The sequence below is a fragment of the Typopeltis vanoorti genome, chromosome 22 (assembly GCF_054136105.1).
Source record: "Typopeltis vanoorti isolate ZY-2024b chromosome 22, IOZ_Tvanoo_1.0, whole genome shotgun sequence".
NCBI classification, from domain to species: domain Eukaryota; kingdom Metazoa; phylum Arthropoda; class Arachnida; order Uropygi; family Thelyphonidae; genus Typopeltis; species Typopeltis vanoorti.
The window spans coordinates 26229090-26247314 of record NC_143570.1 but is presented as its reverse complement, the minus strand read 5'-3'; the positions used below and the strand labels follow the sequence as shown (position 1 = coordinate 26247314).

The window sequence follows — 18225 nt, the reverse complement described above, 5'->3', positions numbered from 1 at the left end:
ATACACAAGGCAAACAAAACAAAACTACACAATATTAAGTAATTTGTATCGATAACTGAAAATGATACTTATCTTATCTGGAGCTTGCACGAACACTACACATTACGAATTCATCTAGCGGCGACTTCCCGACATAGATTATATTAGAAAACACTTTAGTACACTAACCACGCTAATAAAGCTCCAATAATATACCAAAATTATACACTTAAGTCCATTACATTGAATCCAAAACATCAATAAATCAACAAAAATCACAAATCTCTCAGGAGCTCTCCGATAGCACGTGCGTTCACCAGCTAGCCTTGACACCAAAGTCAAACAGGGTACATGTGGAATTGAATAACACCATTAAGCTTGAGCTGCAAAAAAAGAAACAACTATGGAGGGAATTTAAGGAGAAGGGTGACCGGCAGGCACATGAACGGTATAAAGCGCAGGCCAACAGGGTGACGAGTGTGGTAAGAAAAGCAAAAAAGGATTACGAAAGAACATTGGCCATGCAGGCTAAAGAGAATCTTAAACAGTTTTTTAGATATGTAGCAAGTAAAAGGAAAAATGTACATGGCAGATTAATTTTAAAGAATGCCGATGGTAGGGAGGTAACTGAATCAGTTGAGATAGTTGAGTTACTGAGTGAGCACTTTGCAAGAGTATATCATCCAGGTGGTGACATTGCAGAAACGAATAAACCAGTAGATTATACGGGAATTGTGGTTAATGAAGTGGAGGTGAGTAGTCTATTGCATAACCTCAATGTCAATACATCTGTGGGATTGGATGGTATACCAGCTCGTGTTGTACGAGAAGCAGCTAAAGAATTGTCAGTACCCTTGACCATTTTGTTTAATTTGAGTCTTGGGTCTGGGTTAGTCCCGAGCGGGTGGAAAGAGGGGAAAATAGTTCCACTGCATGAAGGTGGTTCCAAGACTGCTGTTGTAAATTACCGACCAATTAGCATATCAGGAATCATTGTCAAGATCTTAGAGAAATTAGTCAAGAAAAGAATACAGGATTGGATAGATGAAAATGGGATATTGTATGGGGGACAACATGGTTTTGTGAAGGGTAGATCATGCCTCAGTAACTTGCTCACGTTTTATAACACAGTGACGGCTGAACGGGATAGGGGTAATGGGTTTACAGTGATACTACTGGACCTTGCCAAGGCCTTTGATAGGATACCACATGGAACCCTAATCAGTAAACTGGAGCAGATGGGTATAGATATAGGGTTGGTGAAATGGATAGGAGGGTGGTTGAAGGAGAGATATCAAAGAGTGGTTTATTCAGGAGTGGAGTCTAAAAGACGTCTTGTGACTAGTGGAGTGCCACAGGGCTCTGTTCTTGGACCACTGCTTTTCAATTTGTTCATCAATGATATTGGAAAGGATCTGAGAGGAAGTGTTCACTTGTTTGCTGATGATGCAAAGTTGGGTAGAGCAATTGTTGAGTGCACAGGATGTCAAAATTTTACAGGATGATTTGGATAGTTTGGAGGACTGGGCTAGGAAAAATGGATGTCAATTTAATGTGGCAAAGTGTAAGGTTATGCACTTTGGGGTGAAAAGAATAGCAGCAGTATATCGCATTGGTGGAACCATACTCCAGGAGATTGATGAGGCCAGGGATTTGGGAGTGCTGGTGGATAGGGAGTTGAAGTTTAGGGGGCACATTGCAAAAGTAACTAAAACAGCTCACCAAATCACTTGGCATATGAAAAATACTTTAACATGCAGAGACGAACAAGTTGTTGTTCCTCTGTATCGAGCCTTGATAAGACCCCATCTGGACTTCTGTGCCCAGCTATGGGCACCAGGGTTTCTTCGTGATGGGGAGGAAGTGGAGAGGGTCCAGAGACGAGTGACCAAGATGATAGCAGGTCTGTGGAATGAACCTTATGAGAATAGGTTGAAGATTTGTGGGTTGCAGAAATTGGACGATAGGCGAAGGAGGGGTGATATGATTGAGACATTCAAATTACTGAAGGGTTTTTATAAGATTGATCCAGAAGATATTTTTGAAAATATGACTGGTGGTGGGAGGACTAGGGGCCATGCATGGAAGCTGGGCAAGAGCGTGGTTGACAAGGATGTTAGAGCTAGGTTCTTTACTTGGAGAGTGGTAAATGAGTGGAATAAGCTTCCAGAGTCTGTTGTGGGTGCTACGACCGTGAATGAGTTCAAGGCAAGGTATGATAGATACTGTGTGAATGTTGAATAGTTGTTCTTGACATGATGTTAGGGCCTCCCTCGATGAGTCTGTCGACTCCTTGGAGTTTCCCGGAACAATAATAATAATAATAATAATAATATTTACTGTTTGCTCTAAAGAATGTATATAAAATATGATTAGGATCTTGAAAAATGACAAACGGTATTATTACCATGTCATAAGCAATTATTTTTAATATCATTTGATATTGATAATAATATGTTTATTCACTTAATTTTTATACTGTTAATTTTGGTGATTGGCTAAATTCTCTGTTAATCCATGTAAAATTATTCGCCTTACTAACTACTGTATCAGCTTTGTTTATTACTGATTATTAGCTGATGAGTTGCAGCCAAGGAGTATAGAAGTTGAACTGCAGGATAGAGAAAAGAGCACATTTGAGGCTGTTTGGTGTGAGATAGGATCTAGCAGAACAAAATATACAATTGGGTGCTGCTATAGACCAGGTGATGGAATAGATGGTGGGGATAGTATGCATAGGCAAATAGAAGAAATGAGTGGAAGGAGGGTAATTATTATGGGTGATTTCAATTATGGTAACATTGACTGGAAAGAGGAGAGGGCACATGGGAGGAAGGAATGGGATTTTATGCGGTTATTAAGGGACAACTATCTACGGCAACATGTAGTGGAAAATACCAGGGGGCAGAGAGTGCTTGACCTAGTAATTGCAACTGAGAATGTGGCTGTAATGAACATGACCATGTTGCCACCAATTGGTGAGAGTGACCATAATGTCAGGACTTGGGAGGTGGCTAAAGGAGTGGGATTTACAATTAAGACAGGGTACATGTGGAATTACCGGGCTGGTAAGTATGACAAGCTTAGGTGTGTGCTTGGTTCAGTGCCATGGCATGTAAAACGGCAAGGGCTGGATGTTGATAGTGCATGGGAGGTGGTTAAGAAGTGTTTGCAGGAGGCAATGGTTGACTGTATACCAAGAGTCCGAATAATAAATCAAGTAGGGGTTAAATGGATGAATGACACTATTAAGCTTGAGCTGCAAAAAAAGAAACAATTGTGGAGGAAATTTAAGGAGAAAGGTGACCAGCAGGCGCACGAACAGTATAAAGCTCAGGCCAGGATGGTAACAAGAGTGGTAAGAAAAGCAAAAGTGGATTACGAAAGAAAATTGGCCATGCAGGCTAAAGAGAATTCCAAACAGTTTTTTCAATATGTTGCAAGTAAAAGGAAAAATGTTCATGGTAGAATGATCTTAAAAAATGCTGAGGGTAGGGAGGTAACCGAATCAGTCGATATAGTGGAACGACTGAGCGAGCACATTGCAAGAGTATATCATCCAGGTGGTGACATTGCAGGAATGGAAGAACCAACAGCTTATACTGGAATTGTGATGAATAAAGTAGAGGTAACCAGTCTATTACAGAACCTCAATGTCAATACATCTGTGGGATTGGATGGTATACCAGCTCGTGTCATACGTGAAGCGGCTAAAGAATTGTCAGTGCCCTTGACCATTTTGTTTAATTTGAGCCTCAGGTCTGGGTCAGTCCCAAGGGGGTGCAAAGAGGGGAAAATAGTTCCGCTGCATAAAGGTGGTTCCAAGGCTGCTGTTGAAAATTACCGGCCAATCAGCATAACAGGAATCATTGTCAAGGTCTTGGAGAAAATAGTCGAGGAAAATACAAGATTGGATAGAAGAAAATGGGATACTGTATCGGAGACAGCATGGTTTTGTGAAGGGTAGGTCATGCCTCAGTAACTTGCTCACGTATTATAACACAGTGACGGCTGAACTGGATAAGGGTAATGGGTTTACAGTGATTCTACTGGACCTTGCTAAGGCCTTTGACAGGATATCACATGGAATTCTAATTAGTAAATTGCAGCATATGGGGATGGATATAGGGTTGGTGAGATGGATAGGAGGGTGGTTAACGGAGAGATATCAGAAAGTGGCTTATTCAGGAGTAGAGTCCACAAGACGGCCTGTGACTAGTGGTGTGCCACAAGGATCTGTTCTTGGACCACTGCTGTTTAATTTGCTCATTAATGATATAGGAAAGGATCTGAGAGGAACAGTTCATTTGTTTGCGGATGATGCAAAGTTGGGTAGGGCAATAGTGAACGCAGATGACGTTAAAATTTTGCAAGATGATTTGGATAGATTGGAGGTCTGGGCTAAGGAGAATGGATGTCAATTTAATGTGGCAAAATGTAAGGTTATACATTTTGGGGTGAAAAGATTAGCAGCAGTTTACTACATTGGTGGAACTGTACTCCAGGAAATTGATGAGGCACGAGATTTAGGAGTGTTGGTGGATAAGGAGTTGAAGTTTAGGGGGCACATTGCAAAAGTGGCCAAATCAGCTCATCAAATCACTTGGTTGCTGAAGAATACGTTGACAAGCAGGTTATTGTTCCTCTGTATCGAGCCTTGATAAGACCCCATCTCGACTACTGTGCCCAGATTTGGTCACCTAGGTTTCTTCTTGATGGGGAGGAGGAGGTGGACAGGATCCAGAGGCGAGTTACTAAGATGATAGCAGGTCTGTGGAATGAACCTTATGAGAACAGGTTGAGGATTTGTGGGTTGCAAAAATTGGTTGATAGGCGGAGGAGGGGAGATATGATTGAGACATTCAAATTACTGAAAGGTTTCTATAAAATTAATTCAGAAGATATTTTTGAGAACAGGGCTGGTTGTCGGAGGACTAGGGGACATCCATGGAAACTGGGCAAAAGTGTGGTTAGTAAAGGTGTTAGAGCTGGGTTCTTTACTTTTAGAGTGGTGAATGAGTGGAATGCGCTCCCAGAGTCTGTGGTGGATGCTGTGACAGTGAATGAGTTTAAGGCGAGGTATGATAGATATTGTATGAATGTCGAATAGTTGTGATGAATATGATTTGGGGCCTCCCTCGATGAGTCTAAGGACTTCCTGGAGTTGCCCGTAATAATAATTACACCATCACTTCTGCACTGAAAACTATGCATAATTAAATTATGCATGTTTTTTTTCTGTGATGACACTTTCATCCTGTTTCCTCCCCACACACAACTGGTTGTTATTATTCAGTCAACCTTGTATTCATATGACCAATCTGTTATCTATTGCTTGGTTTGTGCACTAACTTGTCATGCAGCAGTCTATCAAATGTTTTTCCCAAATTCCAAGAATCTTGCTATATGTGAATCTACCTTATATGATATGTTTGTCACCTTTATCAGAACGTGTAAGTAAGACTTACTTTCACAGACCTGTGCTCACCATCATAAAGATTCCTATATTTCTTAAACCAATTCTATATTCTATTCTTAACTGATTTTTCCAGTACCCAAACTACAACTGCCGATATTTAGGCTGGTCTGTAATTGAAAACTTCTACACCATTCTTGTTCAGTGACACTATTTTGACCCCCCCCCCCCCATCCACCAATTCCCTTTTGTGTCAACTGCAATTATAAAGTCCAGTAACTTTGAATGCTTTTTCTTCCACATTATTGATTTACAGTAAATGTTGAACAAACCAGAAGTGCACTCATTTGAATTAGATAATGTTGGTATTGTTACATACATCTTTGCATGTTGAGGGAAAATATCATTTTATATGTTTGAAGAAAGTGTTGTTTATTAAGAGTTTGGAAGTGCAAAACTAAGAAAACTAGAGATATTAGTGGGATGCAATCAAACACGTGTCTGGCCACCCCTGGGATAAATGAGTGTGCATACGGAAATGTTTATGTAATACTGAATGAGATTTTACAGGTTTACAATTCAAATGGGTTGGTATTGACATCACACAAGGGTAACTGAAATGCATCTGTACAAATGCTAGATGTATCAGGAATACTTCTGATGAGACTTGGTTGACAGAAAGTTACACAAATAGAATGTAAAAGGTATTGTATTTTCATGGAGGATAGAGGGAATAGGATAATAGGATGGGAGGTAGTGTATTACCGATGATAGCTGAAGAATTAACCAACAAAATTAGAAGTTAAAGAGGATTTTAGGTCTGGGGGAGATGGTTCACTTGAGGTTGTCTGTGGTGAAATAGAGACCAATAGGACAAATATATTGTTGGGTTCTTCCTGTGGATCCCCTGGTCTATAGCAGCACCATGTATAGCATGAGTGCAGGCTGAATAATCATTAAGGGAGATTTTAACTATGTGGACAAAACATAGATTGGAGGGAGGGAGGATATAGATTGGAGGGAGGAATTGGGGTATGGCAAGATGGAAGTAGAATTTATACAGTTGCTAAGAGAAAATTACATGAAACAACATGTTATAGAAGGGACAAGAAGTTTAAGAGCGTTGGATCTAATAGCATCAGAAGATATATCCATAATCAAGGAAGACACTTGCCTCCAATTAGAGAGGGTGACCATACAGTCTTGTTCTGGGAAGTTGCCAAACATGTGGAATTCAAGAAAAGGTTTATGTTGTTTATGTCTAAAAGGTTGTTAATTTTGACAGATTTAGGAATTCTCTTGGAGCAGTGCCATAGCTTAAGAAGCTACAAAGAAAGAAAGAATGTCAGTAGTGCACTTTCTGCACCAATGACATTAGTGCACTTTCTGCACTAAAATCTCTCAGAGATTGTTTGAGAGATTTTAGTGCAGAAAGATTTGACTGCATACCCAAGGTCAGGAGGTTAAACCAAGTGGGAATTAAGTAGATGAGTGGAAATATAAAGCAAGAACTGCAAAAAAAAAAAAAAAAAACACTGTAGAGGGAATATAAAGAAAAAGGTGATCAGCATACTCATGAGCAATACAAAATGCAAGCAAGAAGGGTGATTAGTATGGTAAGAAAAGTTAAATCAGATAATGAGAGAAAATTAGCCAGGCAAGTAAATCCAAAAGAGTTTTTACATTATATAGCAAGTAAGAGGAAAAATGATTTGTAGGACTGGTATTTAAATTTGCCAATAAGATGAACTTGTAATGTAACATGAATTACTGATATTGTGTGAATTATGTAGGATAAATATATGTATATATAAAAACATAAATATAAATATGGATGTCTTCTTCTTAATCCTTCATCTTTTACGGTGTCAAAATTTTTTATTCAATCATACTCGTGGATGAGGTGGTTAGCCCTATGCCTCCCGGTGTATCCTGTAGATACGTGTGTTCACTGGGCTGGTTGCCTGTTCTGGGAGACAAAAAACCCTGAATTTCCTGGTGAACCCCCCACCTCCATATGAGACTGGCTAACTCATCTTTCGTCGAAAGAGACCAGATAAAGGTTCCTCATGTCTTGGACGGGAATCGAATCCAGATCTTTCCGACCAAAGGGCTTCTTCTATACCAACTGAGCTATGGAGGCTCAGCTCTGGCAGGTGTAATCTACATGGGATGCAAAGTAGAGTCCTTAGTCTAACTATATCCCTAAGTATTTGATGACCAGTTGCCAGGGAATGGGAGTGTTAAACATGATTTCCTTGCCTTTGGAGTATGCTTAGTTCCTCATGAAGAGGACAGCAGCACTCTTGTCTGTGTTGATGTCGATGCACCATCTCCAGAACCACTACTCTAATTCTAAAATAGCAGTCTGCAGCTTTTCAGTTATTAATCTGTGCCTTGGGGATTGAGCCAGTATTACAGTATTGCCTGCATATAGAACCATTATTGTGGGCCATGCAGGGAATATTAGCCATATAGATGGTGCAGAGTATAGGTCAGCAGGGAGCCCTGGGGAACTTCTGCTGTAGTCCTGCATTTGGAAGATCTGATTCCCAGTAGATTCACATGAAGCTTCTGATCCTCAAGATAGGAACAATAAGGCTGATCAGGGTCTAATTGGAGTTTAACATCAATTAGTTTATAGAGTATCCCTCTATGCCAGACCTTGTCAAAAGCCTTTGCAACATCAGGAAAGATGGCACCAGCATGCTGTTTTCAACACTGATGTGTTACACAACTCTCACGATTTGTTGTACAGTGGAGTGATTCTCATGGAAGTCAAACTGCTCATCTGGTAGGAGATTTTTTTCCCTCACACTCTTTTTTTGAGATCTTGTCAGTATTAGTCGTTCAATAATCTTTCTTAGGTAGGGGGAGAGCAGGCTGATTGGACAGTAGTTCTGAAGGAACTGCTTTGCTCTCCCTGGTTTCTGGATTATGTCAGATTCTTTCCAGCATGGTGGAATGTAGAGAAATCTTATCATTGCTTTAATGATTGCTACAAGGTATACTGGCTTTGGGGGTAGTTGTTTGATGACCTTGTTGAAAATCCTGTCTCGGCCGAGTGCTTTCCTGTTCTTTAATTTCTTGATTATTTCTTGAATTTGAGTGGGTGACGTTCGCTTGGTATTTTGGGATATTTTATGCTTGCATGAACTTTCCTGATGAAATCTAGGTCTGCATGTGTATAGTTTGGGTTACACTGTTTTTCTAAATTGTCAGTGAAAGCCTTCTCAGCATCATGAAAGATCAAACCTGTTTTCACCATGGATTGGTTTGAGAGGCTTGCAGTCCTCTCTGAGAGCCTTTGTCATCTTCCATAGTGAATGATTCTTGGTTCTTAAGGACAGCAGTTTTGTTTCCCACTATTGGTTCAGATGGTCCCTCACTGCCTGTCAGATTGAACAGGTGTCCTGTTGAGGGTTTATCGGTCTTCAGGGACCAGCATTCTGTGATCCAGCACTGGCTCTGTTCTTCTTGCAGATGAGATTCTTGATTTCTTCTGGGAAGCAGTCAGCATTTGAGCATGGTATTGTACAAGTAACAGCTTGGAGTGCTGTTGTTATCTGTTTTTCCAGGTTGTTTATTGAAGTATTAATCATCTCTTTAGATTTGATAGTTGGGACTGGGCCTGTGCACTTGAGGAGTGTGTTAGGTAGCTTTCCCCCAGTTGATTACTGATAGCTGGTCAGGAGTATTTTCCTGTTCTAAGACTAAGTGAAGTAGTACTGTGGTTGGAACTGAGGTCATCCGCCATATTCAGCCTGTATTGGTGGATGATATTTCAGAATATGGTGATGTCTAAAATGTCAGGAATTCCTGTTGTGCTATAGCATGTGGGTTCTAGAGGTCCTGCAACTGCGATATTTCTTGTGGCGGTAAAATTGTTGAGTATTTTACCATTCTGATTAGTGGTCCTGCTATTCCAGGCTGAGCGTTTGGCATTTGAGTCATCTGCCACTAGCACTGCTCAGTTCGTGTCTAGTATCTCCGTTAAGTCGGTTTCAAATAGTCGTTTGTTGGTACAGTTGTACACAGAGTAGATTTCCAGGCTACCTGCATTGGCTGTCTGGATTTCCACTCCTGTGATCTCAATGTTAGCCATTGAAGGTTTCTTGATTTCACTGTGTTTGGTGTTGCATTTGATAAAGATATCCATTATGCCTCCACTGGTGTTGGGCTTGTCGTTGCATTATAATACATAGTTTCTTAGCCTTGGATTGTCAGCTGGGGCAGAGATGAGTTTTGTTTACGAGGAATCAGTCAGTGTCATGACATGTCATGAATTCTTGAAGCTCATGCTTTCCAGAAAATAATTTCAGTGGAATAAGGTCTTCTATGTTCATTAACTATCACTGATTAGTGTGAGGGTTGCTTACATCTGTCTCACAAACAGGTTTGTGACTTCTTGACTGTGGTTGGATTTGTAATGTCCAATAAGCAAGTCTGCAACCTTGGCAGCTTTATCGGATGCCTTGGGTTGCTGACATTTCGGTTTTGCTTTTTTAGATGCCATCACTTCTGTGTATGAGGCATGTGGCTTTGCAGATTTTGGGATTGGATGGGGTAGGTTTTTTCTCGATCTTGTCAGGCTAGGTGTAAGTTGGTTTTTCCAGTTTCTTGGAGATTGGGTATTCTCTGCATCTGTGTAGTTGCTAGGGTGTGGTCCACTGCAGGTTCTGTTCTTGGTTTTGCGCATGTAGCCATTGCTTGAATATCCCTGCACTTGATGCAGTGAAACTCAGTTTAACAGCAGTGCTGTGAATGGCCAAATGTTTGGCTGCAGTGGTATTGGCCATTGGATGCCTTTGGCATAAAGATTCTGGCTTGATGACCAGGTCACAGACAGTAGTGAGGTCAAAGATCTCCCACACTGGTCTTCACTGATTTCAACCAGCATTGGCCATTTAGCTGTTCTTAGCATGCGGCTTACTTTGATATGCTGTAGCCTGTGATGTTGGAGATCAACCACTACTTCTTCAGTTGTTATTTATCCAGTGATACTATGCAGCAGCAGCAGCAGCACCACCACCACCACCACCTTCAGGTTTTTTGCTTTTCAAGGTGAAGGTGTGATAGTTTGTTGGTGGCAACTGTCTGTGGGTGAACGAGAATGCCTTTGTTGGTGTTTTAGTCCTGCTGAACTTATTTTACTTACTTTTAGAGCTGAGGCTAGTGTGGTCCACTATACCTTGGTCTGGCAGTATGACTGGAAGTATTCTTTCCCTTTTGTTTGTCTCTACATCCATGGGCATGTCTGTGTTTTTTCTTTATTTGTTTTCCATTGCCTTTTTTCTTTTTTTTTTTTCCCAGATGACCGTTGGAAACCAGTCTGTGCTAAGTTCTTCTATGGCCTGTTCCTGTTCTATTATTGGCCCAGTGTTAGGCATATTGGGAGATAGATTGGATGCTGGGTTTGGTAAATGGTGCAGCCGTTTCTTTTTCCAGGATCATCTTAGTCTGCTTATGCTTTTTGAGCACCTGTTCATAGTCCAGATGCTTCCACTTAAGATCTATCATTGCTCCTGCTTATTTGGTAATAGTTAAAGTGGGGGGGGGGAGTAAAAAACAATACTTATTTATATCCAAAGTCTGGAGAGTTGATGGAATGTTGAATCATAATCCGAAATCCAATAAACTAATTCAAGAGAAACTAACACTACAATGCAATGCAATGTGAAGTGAAGTGAATCTGAGTTACCAAGTGATCTGATATCTACAGTATATTTGGAAGAAGAGCTATTTAAGAATAGGTTTGGTAGGATAATTGAAGATTATTTAGTATTTTAGTATTCTGATGGATAGATAGACAATTTATGTTAACTCGCTGCTAAAAGCAGTACTTAACATAATATTTATACTTACAAACACATAAGTGGTAGGCTACTATTCTTTCCAGAGAAAACAATAAACTGCACTTTTTTTCTTTCTTTCTTTCTTTTTTTTGGATATATTAGCAAATTAAACTCTTCCTCACCTTCAAGTACATTCAGTTATCATTTTTTAGCATTTTCAGGTACATTTGTTATCATTTTCCAGTTTTCTAGCCATTTTGATATTCTCTTAAATTTTTTCTGTTGGGGTTACATGAAAGATAACATATGCAGAAAAATGTTGCAGAAAAACTGCAACAGTTAAAAGAGAAATTTAAAGATGAATTGTAATTTATTTTTGGTTGTTTTTAAAGGTCAGGCAGTAACTTTAGATAATAATGTTATTTAAACATCATGTATGTGCTGTGCAGAATTGATATTTGTGAACATGTTTTATGAATTTTTTAATAAGGTTAAATGTGAACAGTGTTGCCAATAACACTGAGCTGCATAATGATAATAAACAGTCACGTGCTGCACATCAGTTAACATGTCAGAACGCTTCTGAGTCTCAGCTTTTCAAGTCCTGGGCCTATACAATTTCATTCGTAAAAATTATTTTTTAAGTATACTTGTAATTTATTATTTATTATATTTGCTTGCTTCATCTGTTGTTATAGCCACAATATGTTTTTTTTCAAAAATTATTCCAAATTGTTGCATTCATGAGTATCAGTTGAACATTTTTTTGGATAAACAAACTATTCCTAAATTAAATGTTTTACTGAAATACCTTTTTTTCCAATAAAGGTATTTCCATTCACAGCCCGCTCATCTAAAGTAAGACTAAAACAGTGATAATTTCACTTTGAAGTTGATTCATATTGACAGTTATTCAAATTGAAATTGAAATTCTATCTTCAGTGACCAATCTAGATACAACTCACTTAACTTTCTTATTTTACAAAAGTTTCTGTATTTTCTCCATCACTTCTTTTAAAATGCAATTCTGGCATATGTTCAAAATGCCTCATCAGTCCACTAGTGTTTGATCCCTTACATGAAATTTGCTTGGGACAATAATTGGGCTGAATTGCTTCTTCATTTTTACTTTTCTTAGTATTTCTGAACTTTAGATTGGTTTGTTTTCATTTTGAAATTAAAGTGAAAATATTAAAATTATAAAATTAATAAAAATAAAAATTATAAAATTAATAAAAATAAAAATTATAAATAATTTTTATACTGTCAAGTTATCAAAGGTGATCCAATTTGAAAATAAAATGAAAAACAATAACTTCAACAACGGCATAAAAGTCTGTTGGCTACTGGTAGTAATCTTTTTTTTTTTTGTTTAACTAATGAACCACCTAGAAAGCAGAATAACTCTGTAAACAAACCAGCTTGGAGCAGAGTGGCTAAGTGTAATAAAAATATATATTTATATATATATATAAATATATATTTTTATATAAAAAAAATAAAAATATATATTTATGTGCAACTGTTTTATTTTACTTGATTCATAGTTATATTAGTCATATAATGATGTTATTGTATCATATTTTAAAAGAAACACAAATAGATGTATAAAATATGAATAATATTTTATTCATATTTTATTTATTGCAGTCAATAAATATTTTAATTTGTAATAAAATTTTAACTATCATCTATAATCTGTACAATACAATACATTACAATACAATATCATTTTACTAAAATTAAAAATTATAATAAATTTGATACTTTTCTGTTTCAGATTTGTGAATTTAAATTTATAAAATGTTTTGAGCTGCTTTTCCCAGGATTTGAGAGAAGAAATATTTGAAAATTTCTCAGGAATTTCATCCTGGGATGAAATTCTGGGACAGAAACCCTAGTCTCACAGAATATATTTGACAGAAATCTATCCAGACAATACCAAGGTGTTGTTAATAACCGTTTGTTGCATGTGACTATTGTACTATGTGATATTTTGCATTTCAGCATGGTAGATGCTACAATGACAGCATTATTATTATTATTATTATTATTATTATTATTGGCTACTTCATGAAGTCCTTGGACACATTGAGGACACCTTAAATATCATGCCAAGCACTATCCAACATTCATGCAGTGTCTATCATACTTAGTTTTGAACTCTTTCACATTCGTGGCACCCACAACAGACCCTAGCAACTCATTCCACTTATTTACCACTCTCCAAGCAAAAAATCTAGTCCTGACACTTCTGCTAACTACACTTTTACTGAGTTTCCAAGGATGGCCCCTAGTAATCCCACCACCAGACCTGTTCTAAAAAATTTCCTCTGTATTATTAATCTTGTAAAAACCCTTCAGTATGTCTCAATGATATCACCCCTTTTTTTGCCTGTCGACCAATTTTTGTAACCTACAGATCTTCAACCTGTCCTCATAAAGTTCATTCCATAGACCTGCTACCATCTTGGTTACTTGGCTCTGGATCTTCTCCATCTTCTCCTCATCCTAAGAAAGCCCGGTGACCAGATCTGCCCACAGTAGTGGTGCACAGATCTAATTACCTCTGTATAAAGAGGTATAATAACCTGCTTGTCAGGGTGTTCTTCAATAACCAAGTCCACTACCACCCCCCAAATCCCTAGCTTCATCAATTTCCTGGAGTACAGTTCCACCACTGTGGTACACTTTGCCACATTAAACTAACATCCATTCTCCATTGTGCAGACTGTATCCAAATCATCTTGCAAAAATGTTTAACATCATCTTTATTAACTATTGCTCTGTCCAATTTTGTATCATCAGAAAATGAATAGTTCCTCTCAAATCCTTTCCTATATCATTGATATACAAATTAAATAGTAGCAGCCCAAAAACAGAACTCTGTGGCACACCACTAGTCACAGGCCTTCTACTAGACTCTACTCCTGAATAAACTACTCTCTCATATTACTCCATCAACCACTCTCTTATCCACTTCTCCAACTTTATATCCATCAACATGTCCTGCAATTTATTAATTAGAATTCCATGCAGTATCCTGCCAAATACTTTTGCAAAGTCCAGCAGTATCACTGTAAACCCATTATCTTTATTAAACTTAGCTGTCACTGTATTATAAAACATGAACAAGTTACTGAGGCACGGCCTGCCCTTCACAAAAACATGTTGCCCCCATATACTATCCCATTTTCTATTTATCCATTCCTGTATTTTTGCTCTTGACCAACTTCTCCAGCACCTTGACTATGCCTCCTGATATGCCGATAAGTTGGCAATTTGCTACGTCAATCTAGGAGCCTCTTTTATGCAACAATTATGGAACTATTTTCATTTGTTTCCATCCTCTTGGGACTAAACCAAAGCTGAGACTTAGATTAAACAACATGGTCAAAGACACTGCCAATTACTTAGTACCTTTTCATAATTATTGTTGTCATCACAGTAAAATACAGTTTTTTTACTGCTGTTAGAGCTTATCCCAATGACTTCAAGTAACTTTGGGATGAAATAGCTTCTTCTGTTATCATATCTGTTATATTCTTTCCTTCTTTTTTAAATTGAAAATAATACAAGGGTGGTCTGAAGTTCTCGGCCTAACAATGAAAAAACGAATTTATAATTTCAAAATTATTTTTATTTTTCAACATAATCTCCCTTAAAACTAATACATTTATTCCAGCGATGCTCCAATGCCATTATCCTGTCCCTGCAGTGGTTTCTCAGTAAGATTTGCAATCACCTCTTGATTCGAAGAAAAACGCTGACCAGCAAGGAAGAGTTCTACTTTTGGGAAGAGATAGAAGTCAGAGGGAGCCAAATCTGGGGAATAGGGTGGATGTTCCAACAATTCATAGTGCAGATACCTTAATTTTCCCATTACCAAAACACCTTTGTGGGTAGGTGCATTGTCCTGATGAAAGATGATTTTTTCTTCTGCAAACCGGGTCTTCTCTCACGAATTTTTTCGTCTAGTCTGGTTAAAAGATTGGAATAATATTCCCCGGTTATTGTTTTACCCTCTTCAAGATAATTAATAAACAAAATGCCTTTAGCATCCCAAAACACCCATGCTATGACCTTTCTTGTTGATGGAATCCACTTTGTCTTCTTTGGCTCTGAACAACTGCTTCTGTCCACTGTTTTGACTGCTGTTTGAATTCTGGTGTGTAATGGTGAATCCAAGTCTTGTCCATAGTAATAAATCGATGCACAAAATCAGTTTTATTCTTGTTAAAACGCTCCAAGCACCGTTCAAAGATTTTCATGTGAGTCAGGGGCGAATGCTGGTCCTGAAATTCATGCTTGCTCTTGTTATCATTCAGGGAGTGAGAGGTGTAATTGAAGTCTGATTAGCGGAATAATGAATTACTGACCATTTAAAATTATATATTTAGAAATTTATGTACATTTAATCATACAAATACAACATTTATTTTACAAATGATATATCTTTTTCAATTTAGCTACTTGAATACAAATTCTACCCTACGGTTCTTCTTTATGAACTGGTCAATAACATCGTCATAAAAAGTTGGTTGTAACTTAATTTTCCCAAGCAACACGAACACTTGTAAAGGCTGGCTGAAGCTCACTGGCTAGAGCTACTTTGACTGCATATGGCCTTGTGTTTAAGACGATGTGAAGGGAGCAGAAATGGCTATGCGCATGTATGAAATCACAGTGCTGCAGCGAAGACCTGGAAGCTCCTACAACCGAGCAAGCATCGGCCTTCGATACACAACGCAAAGGTCAATTATTGCCGTGCAAGCTTAAGACGTCTTCTGTCTACAAAAAGTAAAAGCCTAAATAGAATGTTTATAAATGCATGCATTTATTAACAAATAAATATTACTTCTTTCTCAGTTAATGAGCTTGCATAGCAAGCATGGAGAATTCACCACTGATGTGAGTCCATTTTGATCTGCTGCGAACAAGCACGGCACCCGTCTTGCGCAAAGCTTTTTCATTTGCAATTCTTCGTGCAAATTATATTCTACACATTTTTTTGAAATGACTGTAGTCTCCAGTCATCCAATACCATATCGTGTACTCGATCAATGATTTCTGGTGTTGTTACACTCTGTGGACGTCCATCAACTGGATCATCTTCAAGTTTAAGCCACGTTTAAACTCAGTAGCCCATTTCTTAATTGTTGAAAATGAAGGAGAAGGGTGCCCATAAACTTTTATGAACTTCGAATGAATTTCTTTTGGTATTAAACCTTTTACAAAGAATTTTATAACCACACAATACTCAATTTTATCCATTTCAAGGAATACAGACAACACTTTTGATTCAGACAGCTGTATAAAACACGCTACTTGATAGAATGACTTGCAATTTCACATGGGTGCTTATGACAGATAAATAAATAAATTCTGTGTGATGATACAGCGTTCCCCCTTTTTACGGGAGTTCACGGTACCATCTAGTCCGCCCAAATTTTATCCCGGCTCCGGAACCGGCATAGGCTGACGAATCAGACTTATGGCTGCGTCAGTATTCCTGACTGTAATCCGTGTGTGTCCTCGGACCGGTTTGCCTGCTTGCAGGATGAAAAAACACCAGATAAACTGGCGGAAAAAATCCTGCTGTCCATGCCCAAGACTGGCTAACTTGGCTATGGCTGAGGAAGATCCTTGAGCTCCTCATGTTGTTGACGGGAATCGAACCTAGGACACTCCTTCCCAGGCATATGGTTGCGAAGCGCAAAGCCACTAACCGCACGGACTTATGACAGATGTACCAACTTAGGAAAAAAAAATCTTGCTGATAGTGTTGCCATCTATGGTCGAGGCCGAGAACTTTTCAGACCACCCTCGTATATAAATTATGAAATGTTTCTACTGTATTAGATGCTTTCATTTGAAGGCTAAGTTGAGAGCATAGTACTTGCAACATCTTCATTCTCAAAGATAAATCGGAAGGCATAAGGGGGTTAACAAACTCACAGGCAGTGGAACATGCTGACATATATAGGGTGTTTTAAAATTGTTTTAAAAAACGTTTTTGTGTACAGTATTGAATGGTTATTTGAATTTTAAGAACAGCTAATTTTTTTTAATTAAAAAAAGCCATAGTTAGACTATTTAAAGTGTAAAGAACTCTAAAGTTCATATAAGTATGTGTTTGATTCTGAATGGTGACAGTGCTATAAGTGTTAGAATTAAAAAGAAACAAAAACGAATTCAAACTTTCATCAGAGGTCATAACTTTCAGAACCAGAATGCTGATGAAACTCAATTCTGGATCCCAACCCTCACCTAACCTCAACATCACACATGGATTAGCCTATAATTTAAAGCCTGTCTTTCACTCCTTTGTAAAGTGAAGCAGTTTTGCCTTCTTTCCCTATTGCAAGTCTGTGTTAAACAAGTACGTCAAGCAGTTATTAAGTTAATAGAATGCTCTCTCAAAGCATGCACTGATATGTTATCAACTTATACCATCTAATTAAGTTTACCTCATTTCTCATATATCTGCTGTTTGCTTACCAACTCCCTCCTTCAGTCTCACCACACAATTTCAGGTTTTTGCACTCGGAAATGCAAAAAGTGTACTCTGGAGTTAAAAAGTGTATTATTAACATTAAAATGTTAACTATGCTCATCTACCCAAGTTAAATTTTCCTAAACATATATTAAATCCATGATTTAATATATGTTTCTTTATAACACTGTAACTTTGCATCATTGGAAAATAATTAAATATCTTCTGTCAGTCCACATGAAATGTCATTTACAGATACATGCATTATCTTGGCTCATGAAGACTGAATCTCTCTCACTTCTGACAAACCTGTACTGTGCAATTTTTTAATTTTTCATTTGACTTTGCTTAGATCCTCTCCTTCATTATTTCAGAATAGCTGGAAGGTGTATTTTCAAGTTGTACAGACTGCCTTCTTTTTTTTTTTTTTTTTTTGAAAACATGCATGTTGATCAAATCCTCTTTAAGATGCCTTGGAACCAAGCTAATCTACAGAAATATGCGCTTACATAATAATCCTTTGTATTGTTTGATGAGGT

The 18225-nt window shown here is 38.0% G+C and overlaps 1 protein-coding gene across 4 annotated transcripts in view; it reads left to right on the top strand.

Moving 5' to 3' along the window:
- Positions 1–18225, top strand: part of LOC150094254 (uncharacterized) — a 266325-nt gene that overhangs the window by 212502 nt on the left and 35598 nt on the right. The window lies entirely within an intron of this gene.